Raw genomic sequence first — 13281 nt, forward strand, 5'->3', positions numbered from 1 at the left:
AACTTACAGACAACGACCTTTGTTATTTTCACATTATCCAAAGGCTTTTTGCCTTAAAATTCCCAGGAGTCCCTCCACGAGAGCACTTCACTAATTATGTAGAAAGCATGGGCATGTATGCAGAACAAATTCTGATCCTGAGCCTGAAGTAAATTCTCACTGAGGCACTTACAAAGACAAGCAGCTTGTGGGAACGCCAACAACATTTCAATCGAGGGCAAATATTACTTACCCTGTCCGAATTCTTTGGAGAGTAATCATGTTCAGAATATTTTATTTCTTCCATGCTGTCCCAGCTGCAAAAAGAAAATACAATTCCCAATATAGATCTCTTAAGTTTATATGTGTTAAATAGCACAAAAGAAAAGAAAGGAAATACATTATTGTTGCATGAAAACAATAAAATAAAAAAAAAGAGTCAAACCCTACCTAAAGAGAAGAAATTCGTCATGCTTATTGTGGGGGAAGTTGTGCCAATTTAATGTTGACAAATATTCTAACAAAATTCCCTCTAATTTCTAAAGTCTTGTTCTTTAAGTTTGAAGACTCATTTAATAGACAAACAGTACTAGTGGAAAAGAAAAATGGATACTTTAAAAAGAGACTTTGGATGAGATGGAATTTAAAATTAAACCAACCAGATATATTTATTCCTATCCTTTACAGAAATGACTTTTAGCTACTGTTTGAGAGATTTACACTAAAAATACAGTCCTAAAAATAAGGATTGTCTCAAATAGCTTAGTAGGATTTTTTAGAGAAAGGCAGTAATAGGGTGATGACCTTTAAAACAATAATAAATTCTAAATTGTTATAAAATAATTAACACAGTGTTAATAATAATGAATGTAATGAGACTGCAATATCAAATAAACAATATACACATTTTCTCCTTTTTTTTTTTTTTGAGGAAGATTAGCCCTGAGCTAACATCTCCTGTCAATCCTCCTCTTTTTGCTGAGGAAAACTGGCCCTGAGCTAACATCCATGCCCATCTTCCTCCACTTTATATGTGGGACGCCTGCCACAGCATGGCTTGCCAAGTGGTGCCATGTCCACACCCGGCATCTGAACCGGTGAAACCCGGGCCACCAAATTGGAACGTGGGAACTTAACCACTGCGCCACTGGGCCGGCCCCACATTTTCTCCTTTTACCAGGTGATTTTTTTCCTTTTTGTGCCACTTGGCATGATGCCTTCTTTACCCCAAAAGTTAATAATTAGAGAAGAATCAGAAAAAAAAATAAGTATCCAATAGTAGATGTTAGTTTAAAAAATAATTTTCTAATTATAAAATAGATACATTAAGGAGAAAACTAAGTAATTTATCCTGATCCCCTTCCCTTCAGCTATGGAATAATGTATTTCTCTGGGCTATTGGGGAAATTAAAAACCAAAGCAGAGAAATAACAGACTTACTGGTATCAGGATTTTAAAGGAGGGACCTGCATTTTCTCCCCCGGGGAGTTAGTGTGAATGGGCATGGTGAGGGAACTCCCAACGGAGGAATGTACACAAGCAGACCTACTTCTCAGGCCCATGTGGACCCTGGGAGATGGAAGCTTACTAGAATTGTGAGAGCCACCAGGGCCTGTGCTCAGCAGAGCATGGCATGATACAATGACCGAGTCAGAGGCAAAGAGAACCAAGGACAACACTGTCATTTTTGCTGCAGCCCCAGATTGGCAAGGGGTTAGAACTAACATGCTATACCCCAAGGGTGTAAATGTATAAGACGAGAAAGAGAGAGAGAGAATTGTGGTGAAGGCAGATACAATGGGGTACGGCAGCCTGTAAATCAAGGGACCAACTGGGACTGAGAATAGCAGCCTGGAGGGACGGCGTGTCTGAGGATGATCTTACTCAGCCACGCGCCCACCTCCTCAGGAGAAAGAGTGGATAGGCAGAGTTTTAAACAGACGAAGTTTATTTTTAAGTTGACTAAGAAAATCCTGATGTTGTTAAATTTATCATTATATGGAAAGGTAAAGTGTTCTATTTTTGCACAAAATATGGGCTTGACATTTTAAAAGGATGAAAGCTCTATTTCTACATAATTGAATTTGTGATCTAAGAAATCTATCAGCAAAATATAATGATAACTAACACTTATTAAATAATATAACAGAATATTTATAGAATGTGCCAAGTTCTAAAGTATTAATTTATAGGCTTTTCAAAATAAACCTCGAGACAAGTAGTGTGATTACATCCATTCTACTGATGGGGAAACATTCTCAGAGAGAGCAAGCAACCATGTCAGGCTAGTAGAAAAACACAGTTTTTAACTCAGGCAGTCTACAGACTCTGGATTCCTAAGTACCATGTGCTGTACTATTACAAATGAACTGATGTATTACGAACTAAAAATTAAATAAGATAAAATAACGAATGTAGTTGGGTAACACAGACGTAAAATAGGTAGTGTTAATATATTACATACAGGCATTTATAATAAGCCACAATATTTTGAAACTCTGTCTAATTTGGGTTTTATTCTTAATGTATCTGGAGCCTTAGAAACAGAAGAGGTGTCCTCTCCTGAATTCTCAGGGTCCTCGTTGATTCCGTTTTTGTTTCTGCAATTTCATGAAAGCAGGACCTTGAAATCACCTGGGTATGGATGAGTGATTGGGATGAGAAAGCTATGGATAAATCCTAGTTTAGTTGTTTATTTCAGATCAAGAAACTATTAAATATTAATTCTATTTACTGAGGTAAAGAACTAAGAAAAAGTGATAGCTTTGGGTAAAAGATCTTGCTTCTCATTTTAGAAAACTAACATTTGAGGTAGCTATGATGTATCTAAGTGGAGTTATTCAGTCACAAAGGAATGCAAAGTTTCCAGTTCAGGAGAGCAAGGCATAGAGTTGAAAGTGGACAAGGCTGTTCAGAGAAAAACATCGAGTATGTCAAGCTGAGGGGTTAGGGCAAAGTCCTCAGGAATCTGTACTGCAGGAGTGGTCAAGTGAGGAGAAGCTCATAAAAGAAACTTAGAAGTGGGAAACAGGGGCCCGCGTGGTGGTGCAGAGGTTAAGTTCACACATTCTGCTTTGGCGGCCTGGGGTTTGCTGGTTCAGATCCCGGGTGTGGACCAACTACTGCTTGCCAAGCCATGCTGTGGCAGGCATCCCACATATGAAGCAGAGGAAGTTGGGAATGGATGTTAGCTCAGGGCCAGTCTTCCTCGGCAAAAAGAGGAGGATTGGTGGCAGATGTTAGCTCAGGGCTAATCTTCCTCAGAAAAAACAAAAAAGAAGAAGTGGGAAACAAGAGGGAGACCAGGAGAGAACAGAAGTCAAGAGATGAGAAAGTCTCAAGGACAGGGTAGTCTGTTTAGTCCACAGTCCCTGAGAATTTGATCACAGTAAGCCTAGAGTGTTGTCATTATTGACATGTAGATCGGTGGCAATTTTGTAGAATAACTTCAATTAACTTATGGGTGCTAAAGAGAATTGACTATATGGGCCATGGAGTAGGAAATTAAGAAATAAATATAGAAATTTAGACAAAAATCAAACTATTATATAAAAACTGCCACATTAACCGTTTTGTGTATTATCCTGATCCTAAAGTTTGAACTCTGACCATCAGAAAACAAATTCACTTCCCAATGCTCCATGAGATTTCTGTTATCCCTACTATTTGAAAAGAGGGTGAGGTATTGTATTTATAACATCGTGTCCAGTTTTCCTTCAAGCTTAGTGAAGAGCATGACAGACACAGGATGTGACAGCGGACTGGTTATCCGGTGAGTCTCAGAGGCACTCTTCAGCTAGAGATAACTATGGTAGTAAATCATTAGCATTAATAAAGAAAAATATTTGACTTTTTAAATTAAACCCACCATTTCTCAAAAGTTTCCAAGTCTAAATAGCATATTATAATTTGACTAGTGTGCAGGAGTGATATTAGGTAGATTTTTAACAATTGCATTTCATCTTCTAAGCTTTGAGCCCTTCAATCGTGAGTATCTTCAACTGCCTATGAAGACTTAACAGAGGTTCTTACAAAATTTGGGGGGAAATGAAATAGAAATAAATTCTGGGGATAAGACCGTTCTTGGCATATGATGCGTTCTACCATAGAAAAAAATAAATGTGATATAAAATAAAATTCACTGGACCTCTTTTCTGATCCTTGTTTTTCTTACAATTCATTGAGAAACAAAGACATTCACTCCTGTGCAGCATACTGATCCCTCTTCCTACCTACATTCTTTGGAAACCATTACACGGCTAAGGTGCCCATAATTATAAAAATAATTTTATTTTTCATCCTCTTTGGTGTTAATATACTGATAAATCTTTAATTTTAATTCAAATTTCTTCATTTTCTCTAGTAATAGTACCTCCAGAAATGGCAATGCATTCAGTCAAAATAGGATGATAACACATTTTATAAAATAGTTCTCTCTTTTCTACTTAATTTTTGTAGGTTTTTGTTTCTGTCATTTTAGGATTTTGTGGACTTGGAAAACCCCTTTTTTCTTTCACAGGCTTTGAGAACACACATTGAGGAGGTTAAAGGGTACATCTGCCCCGGAACACTGTTCCTCCAACAGAACGTTTCTTTGAGTGTTTGCAGACTTCACAGTATGTCACTTACGGCTTCAGAGACTCACTTTGTTGAACTATTTGAAGATTCACTTTCACATGTTCTTGTTTCTTTGTTCTAAAACTAATTCATTCTGTAAGAGTATGTTGGTCAGTGTGAGACCTGTAGCGAAGCTTTTCTTTTTCTGCGTGCTTTATATACATCTGCTCTCCTCCTTATATACTATTACTATCAATTCACTTTTTCTTGAGGAAATATCTTTTCCCTTTTCTAGGTGATTCTGCCTTTGGTATCAAGCATAAGGCCCCATCCCACTAACTAAGTCCACCAGAGAACCTTGACTCCAGCCTGGGTACTCATATTACCTCCTATGTCTGGTATAATGGTTGGTCCTGGGGTAGCCACATGGCTCAAGGAGGATCAACACAAACTTCTTCTTTTCACTGGGATTAATATACATTTGTTGAAAGAGAAGCTCTTTTCCCCCTACTCCCCCAACTGTAAATGCTCACTGGAATGATACAGGGTTGGAGCATTTGGTTACAATATTCCCTACATTTTGGAAAATAGTTTGCTAAAGTAGGAAAAATGAGGCAAGAACAGTCCAGAGAAAAGCAGTCCATAAATATCAAATAAAAGAGAAAGAGCTTCAATCAAATCATTAGAGTGTCTTATTATTGAGTCATTGGTCATTAAAACCAGTTTGGTGTACATAGAACACTCTCTCCCCACTTAGTCCTTCAGTGGGTTTGAGATGTATTTACTTATTTATTTTTTTGAGGAAGATTAGCCCTGAGCTAACATTTGCCACCAATCCTCCTCTTTTTGCTGAGGAAGACTGGCACTGAGCTCACATCTGTGGCCATCTTCCTCTACTTTATATGTGGGACACTTGCCACAGCATGGCTTGCTGCACCCAGCATCTGAACCAGTGGACCCCGGGCGGCCAAAGCAGAGCATGTGAACTTAACTGCTGTGCCACCAGGCCAGCCCCCAAGATGTATTTATTTTTAACTTGTAAATAGAAGGTTCTTCACCAATTTAGAACACCCAACTCCCTTGTCTCTAAGATCAACATTTTCTGCTTTATACCTCTCACTATTAGAACAATAGTTATTTGCTATATTTGCATATACTCCCTCCTTGACCTTATTTCCCTATTCTAATATTTTGAAGTTACATTCAGGCATTCACATCTTTGTATGCAGGAGCAGCGATATGCATTTTTTTTTTTACTTTAGAAAAAGTTATCTGAGTATTTTTTGTCTCATCATTTGATTATAAACTATCTCAAGGATCATTATTTTTTCATTGTTCAAACTGCAATATTCTAACTTAAAGTTTGTGAAGTGGACATATGTCTTTTTCCTAATTCTGTGCTTCAATTTACATTTTAAATATAATTTTTAAAATTATACATATTGAACTTCTGCATCATATACCCCATGCCTAAACATCTCTTCGTATGGAAATATGTCTTTATTTTCCTAATTTTTTATAGATTTCAATTGTGAACTATACACAAGAGAAGTTTTTGTCGATATATTTTAACACGCCAGAGTTTAACTACCTAGGCAAAGAATTGCCTCGTAATGATTCATGACATGAGGCTTTCAGTCTAGTTCCAATCTTTCTAAGTGATCATCATCCCTGTAGAAAACTAATGAAATATGAAGTGAACATTTCATTTTATCTCTATAACTCAGCAGACAAATTATAGCTTGTGACACCAACGTATAAAAATAAAATCAAAGTTACTTCCTTAACACATCTTTGAATATTAATACAAGTATAATCAGAAAAGCACTTATTTTTATAACTTGAAAAATGGACTTACACTCTATCTGGCCAAATTAAATATCCATGTTTGAGGGGGAAGAAAACAAAATTATAAGAAACTTTACCAGTTAAAATTTTTCATTGCTTTAAAGAAAGTAAAAACAACCTAATCTATATAACCTTAAATGAAAGAATATTTATTGGCTTATGGAACTTAAAAAATCCAAGAATGTGCTGACATTAGTTTTGTCTTAACTCATGGCAAAAACGATATCATCAACTGGCTGGCCTGGTACATAATAGTTAAGCTCCACTTAGGTGGCCCAGAGTTTGCCGGTTCGTATCCTGGGTGCTGACATGGCACCGCTTGGCAAAAGCCACGCTGTGGCAGGCGTCCCACATATAAAGTAGAGGAAGATGGGCACAGATGTTAGCTCAGGGCCAGTCTTCCTCAGCAAAAAGAGGAGGATTGGTGGCAGATTTTAGCTCAGGACTAATCTCTCTAAAAAAAAGATATCATCAAAGCCCTGTTTTGCTTGTTTGTTTGTTTGTTTCCATTACTTGTTTCTCACTAACGCTGTGCCAGAGTTGGTTCAGTCTTTGTGTGCTGAAATACTGGCAGCTTCTCTACACCTCTATTCCTTCAAGGGGAAAATGTGAAATGAGTTAGAGGCTCTACACCAGGTTTACGATAAAGTCTAGTTCCCTCTTCTTGGGTGCCTATCTGTGACGCAATCACCATGGCCTGCAGAACTCAGGCTGCTTGGGTTTGATTCAAATTCTCCTCCAGACTGTGGCAGAAATCTAATTGAACAGAAAAAGTTGTTCTGAGAAGAAGAAATAGGATGGTTTCCCAGATGGATATCAGATCCTAACGACCCAAAGGACAGTGACTGTATGAATGGCCCAAAGTACATATGTCCACTACGAAAAAGCACAAGAGACTTCTGGTTAAATCCAAGGCATCTCTGTTCTCTTCTCCTCGGTTAATAGATTGCACAAAAATCCTGCCTTGGGCCTGCCCTTAGGGAAATCTAGCAAAAACCACATGTATGTTCAACTGACACAGAGTTCATGGTGAAAACTATTACTTTTACTAACTCAGCGCCAATCCCTACGAGACAGGCATATTGTGTTACCTCTCCCCAGTTCCCTAACACTAGGAGCATGTAGACATGTGGCCTCATTGCACGGGAATGTGCCTCCATCTGAGAAATTCTTCACAGTGTTCTTGGGCCTGAAATCACAGTACTGGATCACATATAATACAAAGGGCTGTGCATTTCAAGAAATGGTATATTCCATGCCCTTATTTTAAAAGAAATTGACTTTGCTTATCTCAAAGTTGCTCCAAATATCTTACATATGCCTTTTTATAATCTACCCTTTATAAACAAACTTGTACATACTACCCTTAAAAATATCCCAGTATTTCTCTATTTCAGAGCGTTGATGTAATTACTAGACCATTGAACTAAATTTCTGAAGTAAAAGGTATTCATACTTTTCAATTTTAGAAAAAAAAAAGTGTAGGCTGCAAGTCATTTTCCCAAATAGAAGCGTGTGAAATCTTTATCCAGTCATGATAAAATTGTTCCCACTTGCTGTTAATACCACACAGGTTTATAAGGTCAGTAAAAAGAGATCATTCCACAATAAAACCTGACGGTCAAAAGTATCTATCTTAGTTAAACTAACATAATACCTATTAAGCATGAATTTCTTATAAAAGACAACACACAGACTTCCCTCAGAGATTTCTTTAAAGCAAGATATAATGCATAATGTTTTGCATGTTTATAATTAGACATCAACTCCATCAGTTGCAACACATCTATTGCTATTTTTCAGCTAATAAACCCGGGTTTTTTTCACTGCTCTTCCTTCCTCTTAGTCTAGTTTCTTATCCAAAATAAAATAACCTAATGATGCAAATCGGATATCTTAATATCCTTTTCATGAAACCGTCTCAAATGCATTTAATATTGTTAATTAAACAATGTCTAAACTTTCCACATTAATCATTTTAAATTGCACTCTCTCAAAACAAACTCCATACTTTTACTAGGAAAAATGCTGTTAATTTCTGCACTATCACTGGGGCTAGCCGAGAGTCAATCAAAGATGTTATTAATGGATGTGCTTATTTATTCTCTTCTCCACAGTTTAAGAATTACAAACCTAGTAAATTTGGCAACATTATAATTGCAAAGCCTCTCCTTATCATGAGCCACACAATGGATCCAGAGCATGATTCCTAAGCTAGTTAACATAAAGAAGACGAGTCAATATTATGAAGTAGTATTTGCAAAAAAAATCATGATTCAAGTTAAAAAGTATACATATTTTTGATTTCTATATTATATATATACTTATATAATATATATATCACACAAATGAAACATGATATTCAGGGAGGATATTATATTGTGTTATGCAGGAATAAAAGGATCAAAAGATATTCATATATGATTTAAATGATTCGAAAATGACTTTATTTGGATAGCATTGTTATAGAAATGCTAGTGCAAATGCTGACAAAATGAACATCTCATTTCCTGAAGTCAAATTAAACATTACGTATTCCTTCACAGTGTAAATACTGAAAAATGTATCACACCTGGTTCAAGAAAGAAGGCAGAAACTATTCTAAATATTTTAATTAAATAAATTTAAATTAAATTAAAATATTAAATTAAATATCTAAATATTTCATTATGAGGAAACTTAATACAAACATAGGTTTCACGTGCTAGTACTTAAAGGGGAACCCAGAGATTAGCAACAGCAGGGAGCTTCCATCATCCTAAGAGCTGGAGGGAGGAACAGCAAAAGTTACTAGAACATGAAAGTAGGGCCATACAATGAGAACTGGGGCCATGGCATGAGTGACTGTGACCCTGTCCTAAGAGGCCACAATGAGTGGAGACAGGTAACAGAGGACGTTGGTTTCTTCTCTCCCCTCTCCTCTTAACTTCCACCCATGCCTTCTACTGGCCACATCTATCCAGCAAACAGAGTGCACTGGAGACCTGAAGGGGATGTTATCATGATAGGCAGCAGAGCAGGAGAGGCTCAGGTACAGAGCAAACAAACACAATAAATGTCCTATTTTAGGGGAAAGAAAAAAAGAATGATGAGCCATTTCTAGATATTGAAGAAAATCTGAGATTTGGACAAGACAATGAATAAAGCCCATTTTGAAGTGTTTTAAGACCCAAGTAATTCACATTCCTTTTCATAGCAATTTACTACCTAGTTGACTTTGTTAGGTGGTAGCGTACTGCGGGTGTGAGGAGCACCAAACTGTCATAACAAAATTCTTGACTCGGGGGCCAGCCCAGTGGCAAAGTGGTTAAGTTCGAGTGCTCCACCTCGGTGGCCCAGGGTTCGCTGGTTTGGATCCCGGGTGCAGACATACACACTGCTTATCAAGCCATGCTGTGGCAGGCATCCCACATACAAAGTAGAGGAAGATGGCACAGATGTTAGCTCAGGGCCAATCTTCCTCAGCAAAAAGAAGAGGATTGGCAGAGGATGTTAGCTCAGGGCTAATCTTTGGGTGAGCCCTGAGGCCTAGTGGTTAAGTTATGTGCACTCTGCTTTGGCAGCGCAGCCCAGATTCAGTTCCTGGGCACAGGGACCTATACCACTCGGTTGCGGCCACGCTGTGGCAGCATCCGACATACAAAATAGAGGAAGATTGACACAGATGTTTGCTCAGGGCAAATATTCCTCAAGCAAAAAACAAAAATCTTGATTGAATGCTCAATTCCAAAAGTATTTCCATTTTGAAAACACAATGTACTTATTACCAGATTCCAATTAAAACATTGATTTTTCCACTTTTTTTCTTAAAGAAGAGTGAAAAATTTCTCCTCTCCATTTCTATATATTACAACATAATACATAAATTATTCAATTGCAATGAAAGGGCATGTTGAGAAGGTAAGAATTATACTGTCTACTACATTGATACATTTTGAAAACTTTAGAAAATAAATTAATCTATGACAAAGAAATAGCTGTAAGTAGAAATTGGTAGAGCAAACGCCCAATAAATACTTTGGAATAAATTAATTGATAAATTTACAGGCTCTAGAGTGATTAAGTCAAACAAGACAGAACAAGAATCCTTCACTGGGAAAGCAGGTGTTAACTGGCATAGGATTTTTTTCTCATTTTTTTTTTCATCTCTTAGGTATAAAAAAGTGGTACTAGAAATTCTCAATGTAATTTATTTAAATTGAATCTTGGTGAGCTAAAAATGAATTTTTCACATAATATCAGTATGAAGCAACCTACAGAGCAAAATGCAGAACTTAAATGCAATACTCTTTTCTGGCTCATCACAAAAGATATTCCAGAAGCCAAAATAAGGACTGGTTGTGAAATGTTTATCAGATCAAAAAGGAATACATTAAAATTTAAATATTTAACATCATTTTTCTAAATAAATGATGCAGATAAAGTTCAACTTACCAATTGCATTTCTGTGATGAAGTATATTCCTTCATTGTATTATCAATTCACATACCGCTTTGAAAACTTTCTTTGTCAGATTGGTTTTCTTATACCCTGAAGCTCTTTAATGAAGCTCATTGTCCAGAATGATATTCAAATATAATGGGAGAACTTCCCAATCATGTCGTCTGAATGGCTAAACCCACCACAAAGCCAGTTTCTTCTGTAGATGATAGCACAGGACACAGTATTTAAGCTAATGAGGGCATTCTCATCATTTTCACATGACATACTGCTAGCAATTTCCTTTTCGGAAACATCTGATGAATTTTCACAGATTCAGTCACTATCTATGGAAGGTAGAGAAGTCTATCAAAAATCCTGTCACTTGGTAGGGGAGAATAAAATAAAGATAATTGTAAGTAGGGAATCTCATATGTAGTATATACCCCTCAAGAAGTTTGTGGCTCATTTGTGGCTTATTTGAAACTAAGGAGCCAATTACAAATCAATCAAATTCAGGTGCAAATTAATTCTTTAAGACTTTACCAGGTGATAAAATTTTTTGTCATGATAGAAATGTTCTACACATCTATGTTGAACAATAAAGTAGCTACTAGCCATATGTGGGTACTGAGCACTTGAAATGTGGTTGGTGAAACTCAACAACTGAATTTTTAATTTTACTTAATATTAACTCACTTAAGTCTAAACTTAAGCAGCCAGGTGTGGCTAGTGGCTACTATATGGAACAGTCAGTTCTAAGAAAGAATATATCAAGTAGATGTCTGAGTTATCAAAAGGGTATCTCTCACTTAATGTAGGACTAGAAAATATATAACCACTCTTACTGTCACAGTTATAACAGATCTTGCCAATGCATCATGCTACTCTGTCCCTTGGTTTCCATATGCCTCAGAAATCTTTTTAACACAGTGCTCAAGACAGTCACAAACAATCAATTGGTACTGGCACACTACATAAAACAAACTTTCCATTTCTGTTATGATGTCTTTTAAAATGACATGTGTATCACAGCAGAAGTAAGGTAGTGATATTGATTCTTGGAAATGTTGAGAAACTGCTTGAAATGGCATGTCTCTGACAGACAAAGGGAACCAGTTTCTAGGCTGGAAGAAGCAAATGCACAAGTAAGATAACCAGAAAGAGTTATACCAACTGAGTACGTGAGAAAATAAAAGAAAATAGAAGTTGTGGTGGGTTTTTAATATTATATGTTGGGTTTCTGAGGAGGGAAAAGATACGAAAAATGATAACTAGATAACTTTGTAAGGAAACAGAATTCTTTGAAAAGAAGGAAACTGTCAATAACTACGTACAATATAATTTTCAGCATGGATATTTAAAGGGACTGTAAAAATAATCATTAAGAAGAGAGAGAAGGCATTTCTGTCCCAGGAACTATTAAAGAACTGGTAGCAGACTCATCTTACTACCATAAACAACTACAAAATTGGACAAACTAGATGAGAAAATAGAACCCACCTGTTTTTAGATATTGGACAGGAGGCAAGACAGGTCTGAGAGATGGAAAACAAACAATGCGAGCTAATCTGCTTGGAGGTACTTTCTGGATCAAGGTGCAAGGTGGGGACCTGGCCCACACAGGTCACAACAGTCCCATTAATCTAAAGAGATAGAACTTAGACATTGGAAGGATTATATATATATAAGTAATATATGTATATAACAAAATTGGGCAAAGAATGCTTCACAGGTAATGAAATATTACTGAAATGTTTAAACCAAAATGTAACAGTTCACCCAGGGCTGGCATCAGTGCAAGTTCTGACCGGTCAGAGTAGACACAACTTGAGAACAGCTGGGAATTAAGTAGAAACCACAGAAAAGTCACATCTTAAGTGATAAGCAAAACTAGCCTTAAAATAAGGGATATTTTAGTCTCAATCCATAAAAACCTTTAAACATTCCGGAAAAAGATGAAGAGGATGCTGAAGCAAACTAACTGCTCGTCAGAAATGAAAAGTGCCACACTCTTTAACAAAAAGCTATGAGATATGGAATTTCAAAATTCAAAAAACCATTACCATTTATGATAGCACTCCAAAAATGATTTGTTTATATAAATCAAAAAAAATGTAGTATCTGTATGTTGAAAACTACAAAACACTAATAAAACACATCAAAGAAGATATAAAGAAATGGGAAGATAAACAGTGTTCATGGATTTGAAGACTAAATATTAAGATATCAATTTTCTACTCTTTGATTTACAGATTTGATGCAATCTCAATTAATATAGCAACAAGTATTTTTGTAGATATTGATGATCTGATTTTAAAAGTCATATGGAAAAGCAAAGAAACTAGAATAGTCAAGACAATGATGAAGAGGAGAAAACAATGCATGACAGCTCATACTACCCAATTTCATGATTTACTGTAAAGCTACAATAGTCAAGGAAGTAGGATATTCACAAAAGGGGAGACACTTAGATCA

This window comes from Equus caballus, chromosome 23, assembly GCF_041296265.1.
Source record: "Equus caballus isolate H_3958 breed thoroughbred chromosome 23, TB-T2T, whole genome shotgun sequence".
Classification (NCBI taxonomy): Eukaryota; Metazoa; Chordata; class Mammalia; order Perissodactyla; family Equidae; genus Equus; species Equus caballus.